This window comes from Zalophus californianus, chromosome 5 (assembly GCF_009762305.2).
Source record: "Zalophus californianus isolate mZalCal1 chromosome 5, mZalCal1.pri.v2, whole genome shotgun sequence".
Lineage (NCBI taxonomy): Eukaryota > Metazoa > Chordata > Mammalia > Carnivora > Otariidae > Zalophus > Zalophus californianus.
In genome coordinates this window covers 8,258,605-8,276,283 of record NC_045599.1, presented here as the reverse complement: position 1 = coordinate 8,276,283, position 17,679 = coordinate 8,258,605, and the positions used below count along the sequence as shown (strand labels likewise).

Genomic DNA, 17,679 nt, shown 5'->3' with positions numbered 1-17,679 from the left:
AAAGTGAAGGGATGGAGATCCATCTTCCATGCCAGCAGACCTCAAAAGAAAGCTGGGGTAGCAATTCTTATATCAGACAAATTAGATTTTAAACTAAAAGTCTGTAATTAGACACACCAAAGAACACTATATCATTCTTAATGGGTCTATCCAACAAGAAGATCTAACAATAGTAAATATCTATGCCCCAAATTGGGAGCAGCCATCTACATAAGCTAACTGTTAACCAAAATAAAAAGTCATATTGATAACAATACGTTAATTGTAGGAGACCTCAATACTCCACTCTCAGCAATGGACAGATCATCTAAGCAGAAAATCAACAAACAAGAGCTTTGAATGATACACTGGACCAGATGGACCTCATAGATATTTACAGAACATTCCATCCTAAAACAACAGAATACTCATTCTTCTCGAGCACACATTGAACTTTCTCCAGAATAGACCACATACTGGGTCACAAATCAGGTCTCAACTGATACCAAAAGATGAGATTATTCCCTGCCTATTCTCAGACCACAATGCTTTAAAACTGGAACTCAATCACAAGAAAAAATTGGGCAGAAATTCAAACACTTGGAAACTAAAGACCACTCTCCTCAAGAATGTTTGGCTCAACCAGGAAATCAAAGAATAACTTAAAACAATTCATGGAAATCAATGAGAACGAAAACACATCAGTCCAAAACCTATGGGATACTGCAAAGGTGGTCCTAAGGGGGAAATACATAACCATCCAAGCCTCACTCAAAAAAAAACCAGAAAAATCCCGAATTCACCAACTAACTCTACACCTTAAAGAACTAGAGAAAAAGCAACAAATGATGCCTAAGCCATGCATTAGAAGAGAAATAATTAAAATTAGAGCAGAGATCAATGAATTAGAAACCAGAAACACAGTAGATCAGATCAACGAAACTAGAAGTTGGTTCTTTGAATTAATAAGATCGATAAACCACTGGCCAGACTTATCCAAAAGAAAAGAGAAATGACCCAAATTAAGAAAATGATGAATGAAAGGGGAGAGATCATGACTAACACCAAGGAAACAGAAACAATTATTAGAAATTATTATCAACAACTATATGCCAATAAACTGAGCAATCTGGATGAAATGGAGGCCTTCCTGGAAACCTATAAGCTGCCAAGACTGAACCAGGAAGAAACTGACAGCCTGAATAGGCCAATAACCAGAACGAGATTGAAGCAGTGATCAAAAACCTCCCAAAAAACAAGAGTCCAGGGACTGATGGATTCCCTGGGGAATTCTACCAAACATTCAAAGAAGAAATAATACCTATTCTACTGAACCTATTTCAAAAAATAGAAACAGAAGGAAAAGTTCCAAACTCATTCTATGAGGCCAGCATTACCTTGATCCCCAAACCAGGCAAAGACTCCATCAAAAAGGAGAATTTCAGACTGATACCCTTGATGAATATGGATTCCAAAATCCTCAACAAAATCCTAGCTAATAGGATCCAACAATACATTAAAAGAATCATCCACCATGACCAAGTGGGATTTATCCCAGGGATGCAAGGGTGGTTCAACATTCACAAATCAATCAGTGTGATAGAACACATTAATAAGAGGAGGGAGAAGAACCATATGGTCCTCTCAAATGATGCAGAAAAGCATTTGACAAAACAAAACATCCTTTCCTGATTAAAACTCTTCAGAGTATAGGGATAGAGGGAACATTCCTCAATATCATAAAATCCATCTATTATGGATTTATATTTATATTCCCACAGCGAATATCATCCTTAATGGGGAAAAGCTGAAAGCCTTTCCCTTAAGATCATGAACACGTCAAGGATGCCCACTCTCGCTACTATTGTTCAACATAGTACGAGAAGTCCTAGCAACAGCAATCAGACAACAAAAAGAAATAAAAGGTATTCAAACTGGCAAAGAAGAAGTCAAACTCTCTCTTTTCGCAGACAACATGATACTTTATGTGGAAAACCCAAAAGACTCCACCCCCAAATTACTAGAACTCATCCAGTAATTCAGTAATGTGGCAGGATACAAAATCAGTGCACAGAAATCAGTTGCTTTCTTATACACTAACAACACAACTGTAGAAAGAGAAATTGGGGAAACAAGTCCATTTACAATAGCACCAAAAACCATAAGATACCTCGGAATAAACCTAACCAAAGAGGTAAAGGATCTATACTCTAGGAACTACAAAACACTCATGAAAGAAATTGAAGAAGACACAAAAGGATGGAAAAATATTCCATGCTCATGGATCGGAAGAATACACATTGTTAAAATGTCTATGCCACCCGGGGCAATCTATACCTTCAACACCATCCCAATCAAAGTTCCAATGACATTTTTCAAAGTGCTGGAACAAACAATCCTAAAATTTGTATGGAATCAGAAAAGACCCCAAGTCGCCAAGGAAATGTTGAAAAAGAAAAACAAAGCTGGGGGCATCACGTTGCCTGATTTCAAGCTATATTACAAAGCTGTGATCACCAAGACAGCATGGTACTGGCACAAAAGCAGACATATAGACCAATGAAACAGAATAGAGAACACAGATATGGACCCTCAACTCTATGGTCAAATAATCTTTGACAAAGCAAGAAAAAACATGCAATGGAAAAAAGACAGTCTCTTCAATAAATGGTGCTGGGAAAATTGGACAGCCACATGCAGAAGAATGAAACTCGACCATTCTCTAACACCATACACAAAGATAAACTCAAAATGGATGAAAGACCTCGATGTGAGACAGGAATCCATCAAAATCCTAGAGAAGAACATAGGCAGTAACCTCTTTGACATCAGCCACAGCAACTTCTTTCAAGATACATATCCAAAAACTAGTGAAACAAAAGCAAAAATGAACTTTTGGGACTTCATCAAGATAAAAAGCTTCTGCACAGCAAAGGAAACAGTCAACAAAACAAAGAGGCAACCCAAAGAATGGGAGAAGGTATTTGCAAATGACACTACAGATAAAAGGCTGCTGTCCAAGATCTATAAAGAACTTCTCAAACTCAACCCCCAAAAAACAAATAATCAAGTCAAAAAATGGGCAGAAGATATGAAAAGACACTTCTCCAAAGAAGACATACAAATGGCTAACAGACACATGAAAAAAATGTTCATCATCATTAGCCATCGGGGAAATTCAAATCAAAAGCACATTGAGATACCACCTTACACCAGTTAGAATGGCAAAAATGGACAGGGAAAGAAACAACAAATGTTGGAGAGGTTGTGGAGAAAGGGGAACCCTCTTACACTGTTGGTGGGAATGCAAGTTGGTACAGCCACTTTGGAAAACAGTGTGGAGGTTCCTCAAAAATTTAAAAATAGAGCTACCCTATGACCCAGCAATTGCATTCCTGGGTATTTACCCCAACGACACAGATGTAGTGAAAAGAAGGGCCATATGCACCCCAATGTTCATAGCAGCAATGTCCGCAATAGCCAAACTGTGGAAAGAGCCGAGATGCCCTTCAACAGATGAATGGATAAAGATGTGGTCCATATATACAATGGAATATTACTCAGCCATCAGAAAGGATGAATACCCAGCTTTTACATCCACATGGATGGGACTGGAGGAGATTATGCTAAGTGAAATAAGTCAATTAGAGAACGTCAATTATCATATGGTTTCACTTATTTGTGGAACATAAGGAATAGCATGGAGGACATTAGGAGAAGGAAGGGAAAAATGAAGGGGGGAAATCGGAGTGAGAGATGAACCATGAGAGACTATGGACTCTGAGAAACACACTGAGGGTTCTAGAGGGGAGGGGGGTTGGGGGGTGGGGGGATGGGTTAGCCCGCGGTGGGTATTAAGGAGGGCATGTACTGCATGGAGCACTGGGTGTTATACGAAAACAATGGATTGTGGATCACTACATCAAAAACTAATGATGTATCGTATGGTGACTAAAATAACATAATAAAAATAAAAAAGAAGAAACTAAAATGCATACTGCTAATTGAGAAGAAGCTACTCCAAAAAGGCTAAATACTGTAAGGATCCCAATGATATGACATTGTAGACAAAGAAAAACCACAGAGACGTTAAAAATACCAATGATCGATCTATCTATCTATCTATCTATCTAATCAGTGATCACCAAGAGCTCAGGGCAAAGGTGAAAAATAAAATATTTGAAGCACAGGATTTTTGGGGCAGTGGAACTATTCCGTTTGACAGTGTAGTGATGGGCATATGACATGCATTTGTCAAAGCCCATTAATGTGTACAACACAGAGTGAATCTAATATAAACTGTGGACTTTAGTTAATAATAATATACCAATATTTATTCATTAATCAAATACACCACACTACAGCATGATGCTAATAACAGAGGGAAATCTGAGAGGGGAGATATATGGAACTCTCTGAACTATCTTCTCAATTCCGTAAATCTAAAACTGTGTTAAAAAAGCCAACTGATTTTCTTAAAAAAAAAAAAAAAGGACAAGGGCTATGAGTTCTTGCCAGCAGTTCTCCCAAATACTTGCTCTTCACAAGGTAAAATTTGTTCACTTTGTACAAGTTAAGGGTTTTTGATTTCCACACAGACACCAGAAAGACCCTGAAGTCATCTTAATACATTGTTTCTATCATATCTGATTGTTCAAAAACACTGCTTGCATGCTTTCACTTTACTGGTTTTCCTGGTTGTCCCTGTGTTTGAGATTTCCTTTACCTTACTTGAGATGGTCACAGAACGCTGACATTGGTTACCTGCTGCAGTTTGAGTGCACAATGCGAGGAGATGGAAACCAGCAGGAGACAAAGACGGGGCGGGAGCACCTCTCCCCCACCTTTTCTGTAAAACCAAGCCGGCTCACGCTCCCTTTCCAGCTCCCTCCAGCACCAACCATCCCAACCGCTCCTTGTGCAGTCTACTTGTGCGCATGCGCCCCGGACCTACCGCTCTCTGACCGCCAGGCTCCGGGTAGGCAGAGACTGCGCTTGCGCTCCTGCTGGCCCACCCTTAAAGGGGCGAGCACTTTGTCGGCGGCCTTTGCGCAAGCGCTCCCGCCTCCTGTCGTGTCCCTGAACATAAGAGCAGCGTACGGACTTGGTGCTGGTGGTGTCCGCGCATGCGCTCTCCCCGTCCGTCCGCGGAGGGTTACCCTTTGTCTGAGGGAGCAGCGACTGCGTCTGCGCATCTTTTGCTGCGGTTTCCGTCGTGGGTTGGTGTTTGTGCGGAGTGATGTCGCTTTCTGAGGGGTCGGCGTTGGGGATGAGGACACAGTGTTGTATGACGGCTCCAGGTCACAATGGACAGAGTTGAAAGGCAGCCTGGGCGGGGGCGGGGAGACGGGAGTTGCCGGGACACGCGGGTGGGGAGCGCGTTCGGGGGGGGGAGGGGCGCCGCGGCAGCTGGGGCGGCCGCTGCACCTCGAATCGCAGAGGTCGGGTCTGGTGCAGCCTCGCTGTGCCCACCCAGAGGCCACGGGATCAGCCTCAGTCCCCTCCACGGGGCTGCGGGGCCCAGGGAGGGGGTGCCTTGCGCGGGTAGTGACAATGGGGTAGCCGCGCCAAGACCATGACCTAGACCAGGGTTGAGTGCGCCTGACCTTTGCTTCGTGGGAGAGCCCCGGGGAGGAGACACCTGGAAGGGGGTGGGGGAGAACCTCCTCGGGACTGGGATTCAGGGTGAAAACCCCCCAGGAGGCGAGCGCAGGAAGGCTGTGGGAGACGACCTTACAGCACGGACCCTGACTAGGACGTGGGACCCTGGACCAAAGTAGGGACCTGACTGGGGTCAGCGTGGGGTTGACCCTGACCCTGACCAAGGAGGCAGGGGACAGTGGTGTAAATGGAGAGGCTTCCAGAAGGTAGAGTGAGTGAAAAGCTCAGATCAAGTGGTTTGTCTTTGCTTAGAAGTGATGGCCACGTTTCTTGGATGCAGTGAATCCATGGTGGAAGTAGTGAACTGTTGTAGGCCTGGGGGCGTTGAGGGGGCACGAAAATTTGGAGTTTCTGAGAGTCAGGAGTCAGCAAGGCGTCCACAAGGTTGTAGAGGTTGTTTACTGCCCAAGCTGGCTGAGGAACGAGGGTAAGGGTCCACACTTTGGCCTGCACTGTGGTTACTGAGCTGTGTAGTTATCCTGGCGCTGGTCTACCTCGGCCGAGAGCAAAGGGCGCCTTCCTCCGGTACCACACGGGCACTGTTTGCTAACTGCTCACAAACCGGGGCAGGCCACATCTGCGCGGAGGACCACTGTGTCTAAATCACACCATGGCAGGATGTGTTAACTCCATGCCAGGGGTTGGGCGGCGGCGCTAGGGAGACATTCTAAGTAACAGGGACAAGAAATAACCTGCCTCCTCTTCTCAGGTGTCTTAGTGCAAGGGAGCCCTGAAGAGCGGCATGGAGTCACCAGATGGCAGCACTCAAAGCTGCCATATTCTTTCCATGTTCAGCAGCTCCATGGAAAAGCTGCAGCAGCTTCTGGGCAAGGGAGAGTACCTGCTACTGAAGAATATACCCATATTTGAGAGTGACTTTATCCAGGTGAATTGCCCATTCTCCCCCTTCTCCCCGATTCATGTGTGCCCCCCCTTCCCTCTTTCTCCCCAGTTCATATGTGTCTTCCCTCCTCTCCGATTCATGTGTCTGGTCCCCCCTTCTCCCCGATTCATGTGTCTGGTCCCCCCTTCTCCCCGATTCATGTGTCTGGTCCCCCCTTCTCCCTGTTGCATGTGTGTGTATCCCCCTTCTCCCCAATTCATGTGTGTAGTCCCCCCCTTCTTTCCTCCTTTTCATTCTTATCTTCTCACAACTTAGCAAAGACCTATCATGTGCTGAGCATGCAAAGATGTCTTCGATGACATTGCAACCGAGTAGAGGAAAGCGACAGGGGTTTGGTTTTGTTTTTGTACTTCCTGATTTATCCACCCAGTTTTATCAGGTGGCTGCCCTTTGCCATACTTGCTTCAGATGTAATATTTTTTGGAGGAAAAAACATGAATGTGGTGTAATCTTTCTGGACACACTTCCCTTCTTGCATTTCCCTTTCTCCCCAGCTACCACTGCCCCAAGTGTGGTCATGATTCTCATGCAGGTCCTGTCCCTTCGTGTGTACCTATTAAACGTTTTATGACTCTTGGAGATGCAATACGGTCTTGGGTTGGACGTGTGGACTTGCGACATGATGTCCTACTGGTTGGGCCATTTGCAGCTTGCTTTTTCTCCCTCAGTGTGTTTTGTAGAAACTTGAGGCTCCAGATATCCTGAAACCATATTTATATGGTTCTCTCCAGTATCCAAAGCAATTTGGTGTTCATTTCCTGTCAGCCTCACAACAGCCTGCTTATGTAGGCAGAACAAAGATTCCCCATTTTACTCAGGAGCAAACTGAGTTCCAGGGAGTGAGATGACTTTCCCAGGCCGTCAAGTGGCTGAGGCCCCAGCTTTCTGGCCTTCAGCTCACGGAGTTTCTACTCTACACAGCTTTCAGGATGATGGTGTGGGTTGGGGCATAGCAGTGCGAACCAGACTTTTGGTGTGAGCAACCACACACCTCATAAGTGTGACAGCGAGAAGAGTAGGTGAGAGTAGACCCATGCGAATCAACCAGGAGCTCCATGACTGTACTTCTGTCACCAATTCTCAACCGTGGCTGTTCCTTGGAATAACCTAGAAAGGGTAGAAAACACTGATGCGCAGGACCCACTCCCAGGATTCTGGGTAATGACCTGGAAAGTCTGGGCAGCAGGGCGCCACAGAGCTCACAGTTTATTTAAATGTATAGGCGGGATTCAGAGCCAGTAAACTCACACAGACACAAGACATAGATGATTATTCTCGATCAACTATTGGGGAGAGTTAGGTGTAAGTGACTAACATTATGTTCCTTTATCTTTAAATTCTTCATATGTCTTCTAAGAACTTGGATATTTGCTTATGTAGTCATGGCACAATTTCATGAAATTTGCTGTTGATAGAATGCTATCATACTAGTGAGTGTTTACATTTTCTCAGTTGTCCCGATAATGTTCTTAATAGTTGTATTTCCCCATCCGGGATCATGTTTTACACTTGATTGTCACACCTTTTTACTCCTTGAGTCCAGAATGATCCCTTTGCATTTAATGGTTTTTTGCATTGGTATTTTTGAGGCAGAAAAGCTGTTTTTAGTTTTAATAAAATGTCCATTTTGCCAATAAAAAAAAAATCTACGTTTACTCAAACACTTACTGGGAAGTACTTGCATTGTGCCTGGTCTCTTGTGACTGAAATTGTGGTGATGAACAACTTTGTCCATCACATCTGGGCATGTGCAAGTCAATGCAGAATACGTTTTCAGAAGCTGGATTGCTGGGTCTTTGGCTGTGCCTGCCGACTTATTATTTTAATGGTGAACACAGGTACTTCTAGTACAAAAGCATATGATCACAGGCACATTGAGGAAAGGGAGTTTGGCTCCTATGAGAGGTCAGATTGGAGAGGGAGATATGAATCTGTTCTCTTGGTATGGTACGCGGCTTGAACCATATCCCTCTGAGTTTTTGCCGCACACCAAGAACTGTGGTAGCCACTTTATTTAGGAGTGGCGCATAGAAAAATCATTGCCATTTGCAATGACATGGATGGAACTAGAGGGTATTATGCTAAATAAATCAATCAGAAAAAGACATGTATCATATGATCTCACTGATATGAGGAATTCTTAATCTCAGGAAACAAACAGGGTTGCTGGAGTGGTGGGGGGTGGGAGGGATGGGGTGGCTGTGTGATAGACATTAGGGAGGGTATGTGCTATAGTGAGTGCTGTGAATTGTGTAAGACTGATGAATCACAGACCTGTACCTCTGAAACATATATTAACAACAAAAAAAAGGTAGTAGGGGAAAAATGAAGTGGGGGGGATCGGAGAGGGAGATGAACCATGAGATACTATGGACTCTGAAAAACAAACTGAGGGTTCTAGAGGGGAGGAGCGTGGGGGGTTGGGTTAGCCTGGTGATGGGTATTAAAGAGGGCATGTTTTGCGTGGAGCACTGGGTGTTATGCACTAACAATGAATCATGGAACACTATATCAAAAACTAATGATGTATGGTGATTAACATGACTAAAAAAATAAAATGAAAATGGTATCTATCTCACGCGTGAATCAGTGTGGATGATTGGGACTCTGGGGCAGTTTTCTGCATACTTTTGTTCTAAGAGATTTGGATATTCTCTTTACTTTTAGACTCAGGCATCTGCAGCCCAGATATGAACCTAGTTTATACACAAATTCATGGGATTGCTCGCTTATCTCAGCTACCTCTGCACCATTTTTATGTTCCTAGGGGGTTTTTTCCTGGTTTTCTTACTAGTAATTGGGACTTTAGTTACCTTGCTCTGATGTGCACTTCCCATGACTGTGTCTGTCTCCCTTCCAAGCAATGAGAGAATGTGGAACAAAAGACCAGCAGGAACGCTTGTTTCCCATACTATTGGGATCAGAGATCCTGTATTCAAAGAAAAGTGTTCTGCTTGTATCCCATTTTACATGCATTGTTGGCACTGGTGCTGCAGGATTGCCTAGGCACTGGGACAAAAAAGAAAATTAAAAAAAAAAAAATTTCCCCCACTCACTGTGACCTGAACGGTACTGTATTTCACTTCTCAGTACAGAAATACATGGCTTCTCTTAGAGCTCTTTCTGTCAGCTGTCAATATGAAGTTCTGGGTTTCAGGCTTCTTTTGACTACGGGCTAAGGGAAACCAGAAGATTAAAATAATAATAATAGTAAACAATATGTTTGTAAGGTGGTACTTCAATATATATTTTCCTTAAGTATTTCATTGTATATCTACAAAATAAAAAAAAAAATTATAAAACCACTGCCACAATTTTATTGCCAATAAAGTTAACTATCATTCCTTAATATTTCAGTAACTATTTAAATTTCCTTAATCATCTCATGGTATTTTCAGTAGGTTCATGCTAAATAAGATCAAAACTAGATCAATGCTTTATATTTGGCTCATGTCACTTAATTTTATGGCAAAAAATGTCTATTTGTAAACAATCTATGAAAAATTGGGAAAGCTATGTATTCTGCCATTGCTTTGTGGAATGTTTACTAAGTATCAGAATTTTGTGTAAGTCTACAGTATCCTCACTGACTTTCATCTTCGTACTTTTATCAATTACTAGATATTGAAATATTTGTAATCATAGATTGGTCTGTTTTGCCTTCCAGGTCTATCAGTTTTGTTTTGTTTTCCCTCCATGTATTTGAATCTTGTCTATTCAGTACATAAACATTTAGGATTACTCTCTTTTTTTTTTTTTTTTGATAAATTGTTTGATCATCTTGAAATGGCCCCCTTTATTCCTGAGCCACACCAGCTTTTCGGGTATTAGTATTAGCATGGTATATTTTTCCATCCTTTTCTTTTTAGTAAGTTTGTTTCTATACAGTGAGTTTCTTATAGACAGAATATAGTTGGGTCATGTTTATTTGTTTATTTTATTTTTTAAACTTTTTTTTTTAGATTTATGTATCTATTTAAGAGAGAGTGAACAAGCAAGTGGGGGATGGGCAGAGGGCGAGAGGGAATCTTAAGCAGACACCCCACTGAGCACAGAGACCGATGCAGGGCTTGAGGCCCAGACCCGTGAAATCATGACCTGACCCGAAACCAAGACTCAGATGATTAAACAACTGATCCACCCAGGAACTCCAGGTCATATTTATTTTTATCATGTCTATTTTTATCTAATTTAACAACCTTTTTGTTGTTGTTGTTTTTGAGATCATGACCTGAGCTGAAATTAAGAGGTGGACACATAACTGTGCCACCCAGGTGCCCCAACAACCTTTGTCTTTTAGTTGAGTCACGTGGGCCACTTATATTTAATGTTATTAGTGATATATTTGCACTTAAATATACCACATTTATGTTTATTTTCTATTTGACCTATGTGTTTTGTGTTTCCTTTTTTCCTATTATTTTGTCCTCGTTTTTGATTAAATATTTTGTGTGATTACATTTTATTGCCTGATAGATTCTTAGGTAAAATGTTTATAGTACACATATTTCATCCTTCATAATCTAATTTCAAGTAATATTATATTACTTCAGGTACAGTTAAAAAGAATGCAAGTAATTTACTTCCATTTCCCCATATTCTGGATTTTGCCCTATACTTGACACACATTTCCCTTTTACTTAAATTAGAAAAGCCACATTACTATATTACTCATTTTGTGTTAAACATCCCATTGTTTTCTGAAGATATGTAAATATTAAAATATAGTTATTTCTACTTTTCTTGTTTTTCATTCTTTCCTTTTATAGATCCTGACCTCTATCTGCTATAGTTTCCTCAAAATTAGAGAACATATTTTATTTTTCTCAAATTGACCTTATTGGCATTTACAGTATTCCATCCAAGGACAACAAAATGTAGAATTCACCTCAAGTGCACATAAAACGATTAACAAAATAGGTCTATTTTTTTTCTTAAGTTTTTACTTAAATTCTGGTTAGTTAACATATAGTGTAATACTAGTTTCAGGGGTACAATACACTTATTCAACACTTCCATATAAAACCCTGTGCTCATCACAAGTGCATTCCTTAATCCCCATGACCTATATATATTTTTTATTTTAGAGAGATAGTGTGAGCGAGAGAGAGCACAAGCAGGGGCAGAGGGAAAGGGAGAAGGAAACTCACCATTGAGCAGGGAGCCTGATGTGGGTCTTGATCCCAGAACCTTGGGATCATGACCTGGGCCAAAGGCAGACAACAGGCTGAGCCAGCCAGGAGCATCCCCTATTTAATGCATCTCCCCACCCACCAACCCTCCAGTAACTCTCAGTTTGTTCTCTATTGTTTACAGTCTGTTTCTTGGCTTGCCTGTCTCTTTTTTCCCCTTTGCTCATTTGTTTCCTAAATTCCACATGTGAGTGAAATCATGGTATTTGTCTTTCTCTGGCTGACTGACTTTGCTTAGCCTAATACTCTCTAGCTCCATCCATGCCCTTGTAAATGGAAGGATTTCATTATTTTTGATGATTGAGTGATATTCCATTGTATATACACCACGTCATCCATTCATCAGTCAATGGGCTCTATGGCTATTGTAGATAATGCTGTCATAAACATTGCTGTGCATATATCCCTTCAAATCGGCATTTTTGTATTCTTGGGGTAAATACCTAGTACTGCGATTGCTGTATCATAGGGTAGTTGTATTTTTAACTTTTTGAGGAACCTCCATACTGCTTCCACAGTGGCTGAACCAGTTTGCATTCTCACCAACAGTGTAAGAAGGTTCCCCTTTGGAGGACATCTTTTAAAATGTCTTGTACTTCGTGTGTGATGAATTATTTTAGCATTTGTATGACTGAATAAGTCTCTGTATTTGCATCTGTTTTTGGAAAACTTTGCTAGATCAATAATTCCATATTTATTATTAAAAATTTAGTACTTTAAAGAAAATACTATTTTTCACTTGCACTGTTTCCATTGAAATTTCACTCATATGTGGAATTTAAGAAACAAAACAAACAAGCAAAGGGAAAAACAATAGAGACAAATCAGGAACCAGACTCTTAATTGTAGAGAACAAACTGATAGTTACCAGAGGGAAGGGGGTGGTTAATGGGCTAAATAAATGATAGGGATTAAGGAGTGCACTGGTGATGAGCAGTCGGTGATGTACAGAACTGTTGAATCACTGTATTGTACACCTGAAACTAATATAACATTGCATGTTAATTAACTGGATTTAAAATAAGAATTAAAAAAATAATGCTTTTTCCTTTACTTAAGTTGATAAAGCAAAATCTTGAAGAACTCCCTCAGCATTTCTTGCAAGGCACATCTAGTGGTGATGAACTTGCCTCAACTTTTGTCTGAAATTATTTGCCTTTTGTATCTAAAGGATAACTTTGCCAGATAGAGCAGTTTTGTCTGGAAATTGTTTTCTTTCAACATTTTGAATATGCCATTCAGTTCTCTCTTGCCTTTAGGGTTTCTGCCAAGAAATCCACTGATAGCCTCATGGTTTCAATATATTTTTCTTTGGCTGCTTTTAAGATTATCTTTTTTCATTGGTATTTGACTGTTTCATCATTTTATGTCTTAGAGAAGGTTGTTTTGAATTGATATAATAGGATGATCTATTAGCTTTGTGAACCTGGATGTCCAGTTGTCTTCACAGGTTTGATAAGTTCTCAAAAATTATTATTATTATTTTAAGTAAACATTCTGCCCCCTTGTGTTCTCCTTCCAGAACTCCAGTGATTCTATTTGTACATTTTATTTGTTAGTGTTCCATACATCTGTAGTCTTTCTTCACTCCTTTTCTGTTTTTTTATTTTTATTTATTTATTTTTAAATTTTTTCTCCTGATTGGGTTACTTCCAAGTTCCGATTCTGTAGCCCACTAATTCTGTCTTCCATTTGGTAGACTTTGCTTTAGATGCTGTTTATTCCATTGTTCATTTCACTTACTAAAATCTTCAGCTGCAGAATTTCTGTTTCTCTTTTATGAATTCTGTCTCATTGCAAAAGTACTATTCTTCCATATATTGTCTTCCTGATTTCATTGAATTGTCTTTTTTTTTTGCTTTCTTGTAGCTCTTGAGTTCCCTCAAAACAGCTAATTTTGTTTTCAAAATTTATGTATTTCTTTCAGAGAGAGAGCATGGGGGGGGGCACAGAGGCGAGGGAGTCTTAAACATACTCTGCACAGAGTGCTGAGCCCCACATGGGGCTCAATCTCATATCCTGACATCACAACCTGAGCCAAAACCAAGAGTCAGATGCTCCACCAACTGTGCCACCCAGGTGCCCCTCACAACAGCTATTTTAAATTCTGTATCTGGTAGAAAGCTACATTTTCTGTCTTTAAGTTTAATTACTTGAGGATTAGTATTAGCTTTTGGCATTGACAGGTTTCCTTTGATTCTTCATGTGCCTTGCAATTTTTGTTTGCTGGTTTACTTTTTTCCTCTGAAGTAGCAGACACCTTCTGAAAACTTTCCTAGGCAGTGGGATACACTGTTGGTCCTGTTAGATGTGTGGCTTTCTCTGATTTTCTATGGACGGATCACTCCACACTTCTTGCTTCCCCTTGTGGCAGAATTGGTAAGCTTTTTATGTCTTTCTTGGTTTTAACCAACCTGGTTTCTGAAAACCTGTCCTTACTCCACAGTGTGGTTTGTGGTTTCTAACCTGCCCACAGAGCCTGGTCTGATGTTCCTGGAGCTCACTCTCACTACTGCATTCAGGGGCACACACAGGGAGCTGGCCTCAGAATGAAGGAAGATGCACGTTCACACATGGGGCATTTACATACGTGGCATTGGGAGTACTGGCAGGCCTGGGGAGGGTTTCTCACGTGAGGTTCCCTGAGGGGCTTGGGCTGGGCTTCCTGCTGAGGATCCTCACTGGGGGTTGACTCAGAAGCCCTTCCTGCATTGGATCCTCATGTGAGGGTCACTCAGGGCCCTTCCTGCGAAGGATCCTCCCGTGAGGTTCACTCAGGGGCTCAGGTGTCGGCTTCCTGCTGAGGAGGCCCGTGAGCAGGAACTGTGTCCCTTTAATGCCCTTCTGCATCTTTCTTTATCTCCTCCCTCCTTCCAGTCACCTGCATGCCTGGCTTCGGGAGCTGCTGGACAGAAGCAGGTGTCTGGAGCAGTGTCCCACACAGTGGCGGTGACCAGGGCTCGCCCCTGCCGTGGGAGAGGTCATCTCTCGCGGGTTCAGCTAATGCCATGCTCTTCGGGGAAAGGGCAGTCCTGGCAAAATTTCTCGTTATGCTGTCCAGTGTATTCAAACTCATCCATCAGAACACTCTCGTCTCCCCTCGGGAAGGCTGGACTTCTGCAGAGTCTGTTTCATTCGAGGTTGCCTGCCTGAGTCAGCACTCTCCAGTTTTTCCCGGATGGCAGCCAAGAGTTTGGGGGCAGTTTTGCCAGCTCTTGTTGGTTCTGCAGCCCAGACTGAGGTCTGTGCTCTGATTACCACATGCACAGTGGGGGAACCTCCGCACAGGTCCCTCGCCATGTGTCCCTGCATCCCATAGCTCCCCCAGCTGCACTCTTGTGGACAAAGGCCCACTTAGTTGTTAGAAATGGGGACAAAAAGATGGACATCTTAGGCCACCATGAAGGTGATGTCATCAGCCATTCTTTAAGTGTAGGATTTCTAGGGACAGATTTTCCTAGCTTATCCTCTATATTCCTTAATAATTTTGCTGAGTGTAGAATTCCTGATTGACAGGTGTTTCTTTCAGGACTTGAAAAAGATGCCACTTTCTTCTGACTTCCATGGTTTCAGATGAAAAATCCACTTTCATTCAAATGTGTTTTCTTGTATGGGAACTGTCGTTTTTCTGGCCACTTTTACTATTTTTTTATCATTGGTTTCTAGAAGTTTTATGATTTTATGTGTTGGCATGGATTTCTTTGGGTTATTCCTTTTTTTTGGACCCATAAGCTTATGGCCTTCACTAAATTTGGGGACTTTTTAGCAATTATTTCTTTAAGTGTTCTTTCAATCCCACATTCTGCATCCTCTTTTTTTTTTTTAAGATTTTATTTATTTATCTGAAAGAGAGAGAATGACAGAGAGCACATGAGAGGGCGGAGGGTCAGAGGGAGAAGCAGACTCCCCGCCGAGCAGGGAGCCTGATGCGGGACTCGATCCCGGGACTCCAGGATCATGACCTGAGCCGAAGGCAGTCGCTTAACCAACTGAGCCACCCAGGCGCCCCTCTGCATCCTCTTTTTCCAGTACTTCAGTAATGCTAATGTTATGTACTTTATTTTTGTGTTACAGATCCCTGAGTTCTGCTCATTTTATCTTTTGCTCTAGTTTCGCTCTCTTATTTAGGTTGAGTAAATTCTATTGATCTACCATAATGTTCATTAGTGTTAAGCCATCATGATTCTCTTGGACATATTAATAGCTTTATTTCAGCTATTGTTGTTTACACTGTAATTCTTACTTGGTTCTTTTTATAACTTCCATTTCTTTACTGAAGTTCACTTTTTACATTTTTACAGTTATTTATAATTTGTTGTTGGCATGTTTTTGTAATACCTGATTTATAATACCTGCAGATAATTCCAACAGCTGATTCGTCTTAGTATTGAAATTGGTTGATTGACTTCTCATTTCTTTAATTTTCCTTGTTCTTGGTATGATGAGTCATTTACAAGTGTATACTGGGCTTTTGGGCTTATGTTAGAACCTGTTTGAGTCTTCTAGCTATTTAAGTTTAGCATCTGAAGCCTACTTGGATTCCTGCCATTGTCATTTGGTGATATTACATATTTGAGGGATGATGAACTTGCAAAATGGAGGATATCTCTGCTCCTCTGATCTCCAATTATCCAGTGCTTATGAGTTTCCCAGTCTATCTCTCCTGGTGTCACTGAACGAGAGAAGTGCTGACCTGTGTTTCCCTGTACTGCTAGATACAGGGCAGGAGTCACAGGGCCTAGGTGAAGAGTCAGGAGACTCTAGTCCTGGTTCCTTGCTGGTGCTGGGTGGAATGCCTGGATCATATTCTGTTGCTAGGTGGAGATGCAGGTGTGTCTGGGTATGGATGGCACCCTGCCTTTGAGTCAGGGCCAAAGACACTAGGGCTTTACTGCTTTTTGCCCCTCGATGTAGAAGCACATGTTGCCAGGTCAAGCACCAGGAGAGGGAATAAAGCAAGAAGAGGGGTTCACCTGTTGCCTCCTGGTGTGGGTTGGTGATTAGGTCAGCCAGTCTGGGTTCTGCAGTTATTGCTGTTGTTGCAAACTGGGCCTGTTCCTATCAGCAGGTTTGGGACAGGGAATGGTTTAACACCACAAGCTGAATTGGTACCACTGACACAGGCAGATGAAGCAAGACATTGCCACAAGTTATGGGTTCCCTGCTAAGGTCTGTGGTTGATTGACTCTTCCAATCTAGGGCGGGCTAAGCCATGTGCTGCCATTCAGTTGACTTTCTCATGTATCTGTGATTTGACTTTAAACTCTGATCTGTTCTGAGCTGGGCTGGAGGAGCATTTCTGTGGAAACATTGTTCTGCATTTCTCCAGTTACCTTTGGGTCCAGCAGGCTTACCTGAGGTTGTTTATAACAATGAAAGGCACAAAAGCAAGCAAGCTCACTTGCATAAGTAATTTCCAAACCTCTGCATAATTTCCACTAAGTTCCAGTGGTCCCAAGTAGGTCACATGGCTTAGCCCAGGGAAGAAAATCTGGCTCCACAAAGTGAAAGTCAAATATATTTTTAAGATGTGTACTTATTGAAAAAAATGGATGAGGGCGCCTGGGTGTTTCAGTCATTAAGCATCTGCCTTCGGCTCAGGTCATGATCCCAGGGTCCTGGGATCGAGCCCCGCATCGGGCTCTCTGCTCCACGGGAAGCCTGCTTCTCCCTCTCCCACTCCTCCTGCTTGTGTTCCCTCTCTCACTGTGTCTCTCTCTGTCAAATAAATAAATAAAATCTTTAAAAGAAAAAGAAAAAATGGATGAAGTGTTGATTATAAAGTTAGGGTACATGGGCACGTGATGCGATGTGCACTGGGTGTTATACGTAACTAATGAATCATTGAACACTACATCAAAAACTAATGATGTATTATATAGTGGCTAACTGAACATAATAATAATAATAAAAAGATATATGGTCATGAAATTAGTGCTTTAT

General features: G+C 41.9%; 1 protein-coding gene across 10 annotated transcripts in view; it reads right to left on the bottom strand.

Moving 5' to 3' along the window:
• TRIM58 (tripartite motif containing 58) overlaps positions 1-5,032 on the bottom strand; it is a 65,255-nt gene extending 60,223 nt beyond the window's left edge. For 6 of the 10 annotated variants that reach the window (XM_027606476.2, XM_027606481.2, XM_027606486.2 and 3 more), the window contains exon 1: positions 4,934-5,030. The gene's annotated coding sequence lies outside the window, so the exon portion shown is untranslated. Of the gene's footprint in view, positions 1-4,705; positions 4,898-4,933 lie in introns of those variants that run through there. The other 4 variants (XM_027606477.2, XM_027606480.2, XM_027606479.2 and 1 more) reach the window with 3 other exon arrangements.
• Positions 5,033-17,679: the final 12,647 nt, after the last annotated feature.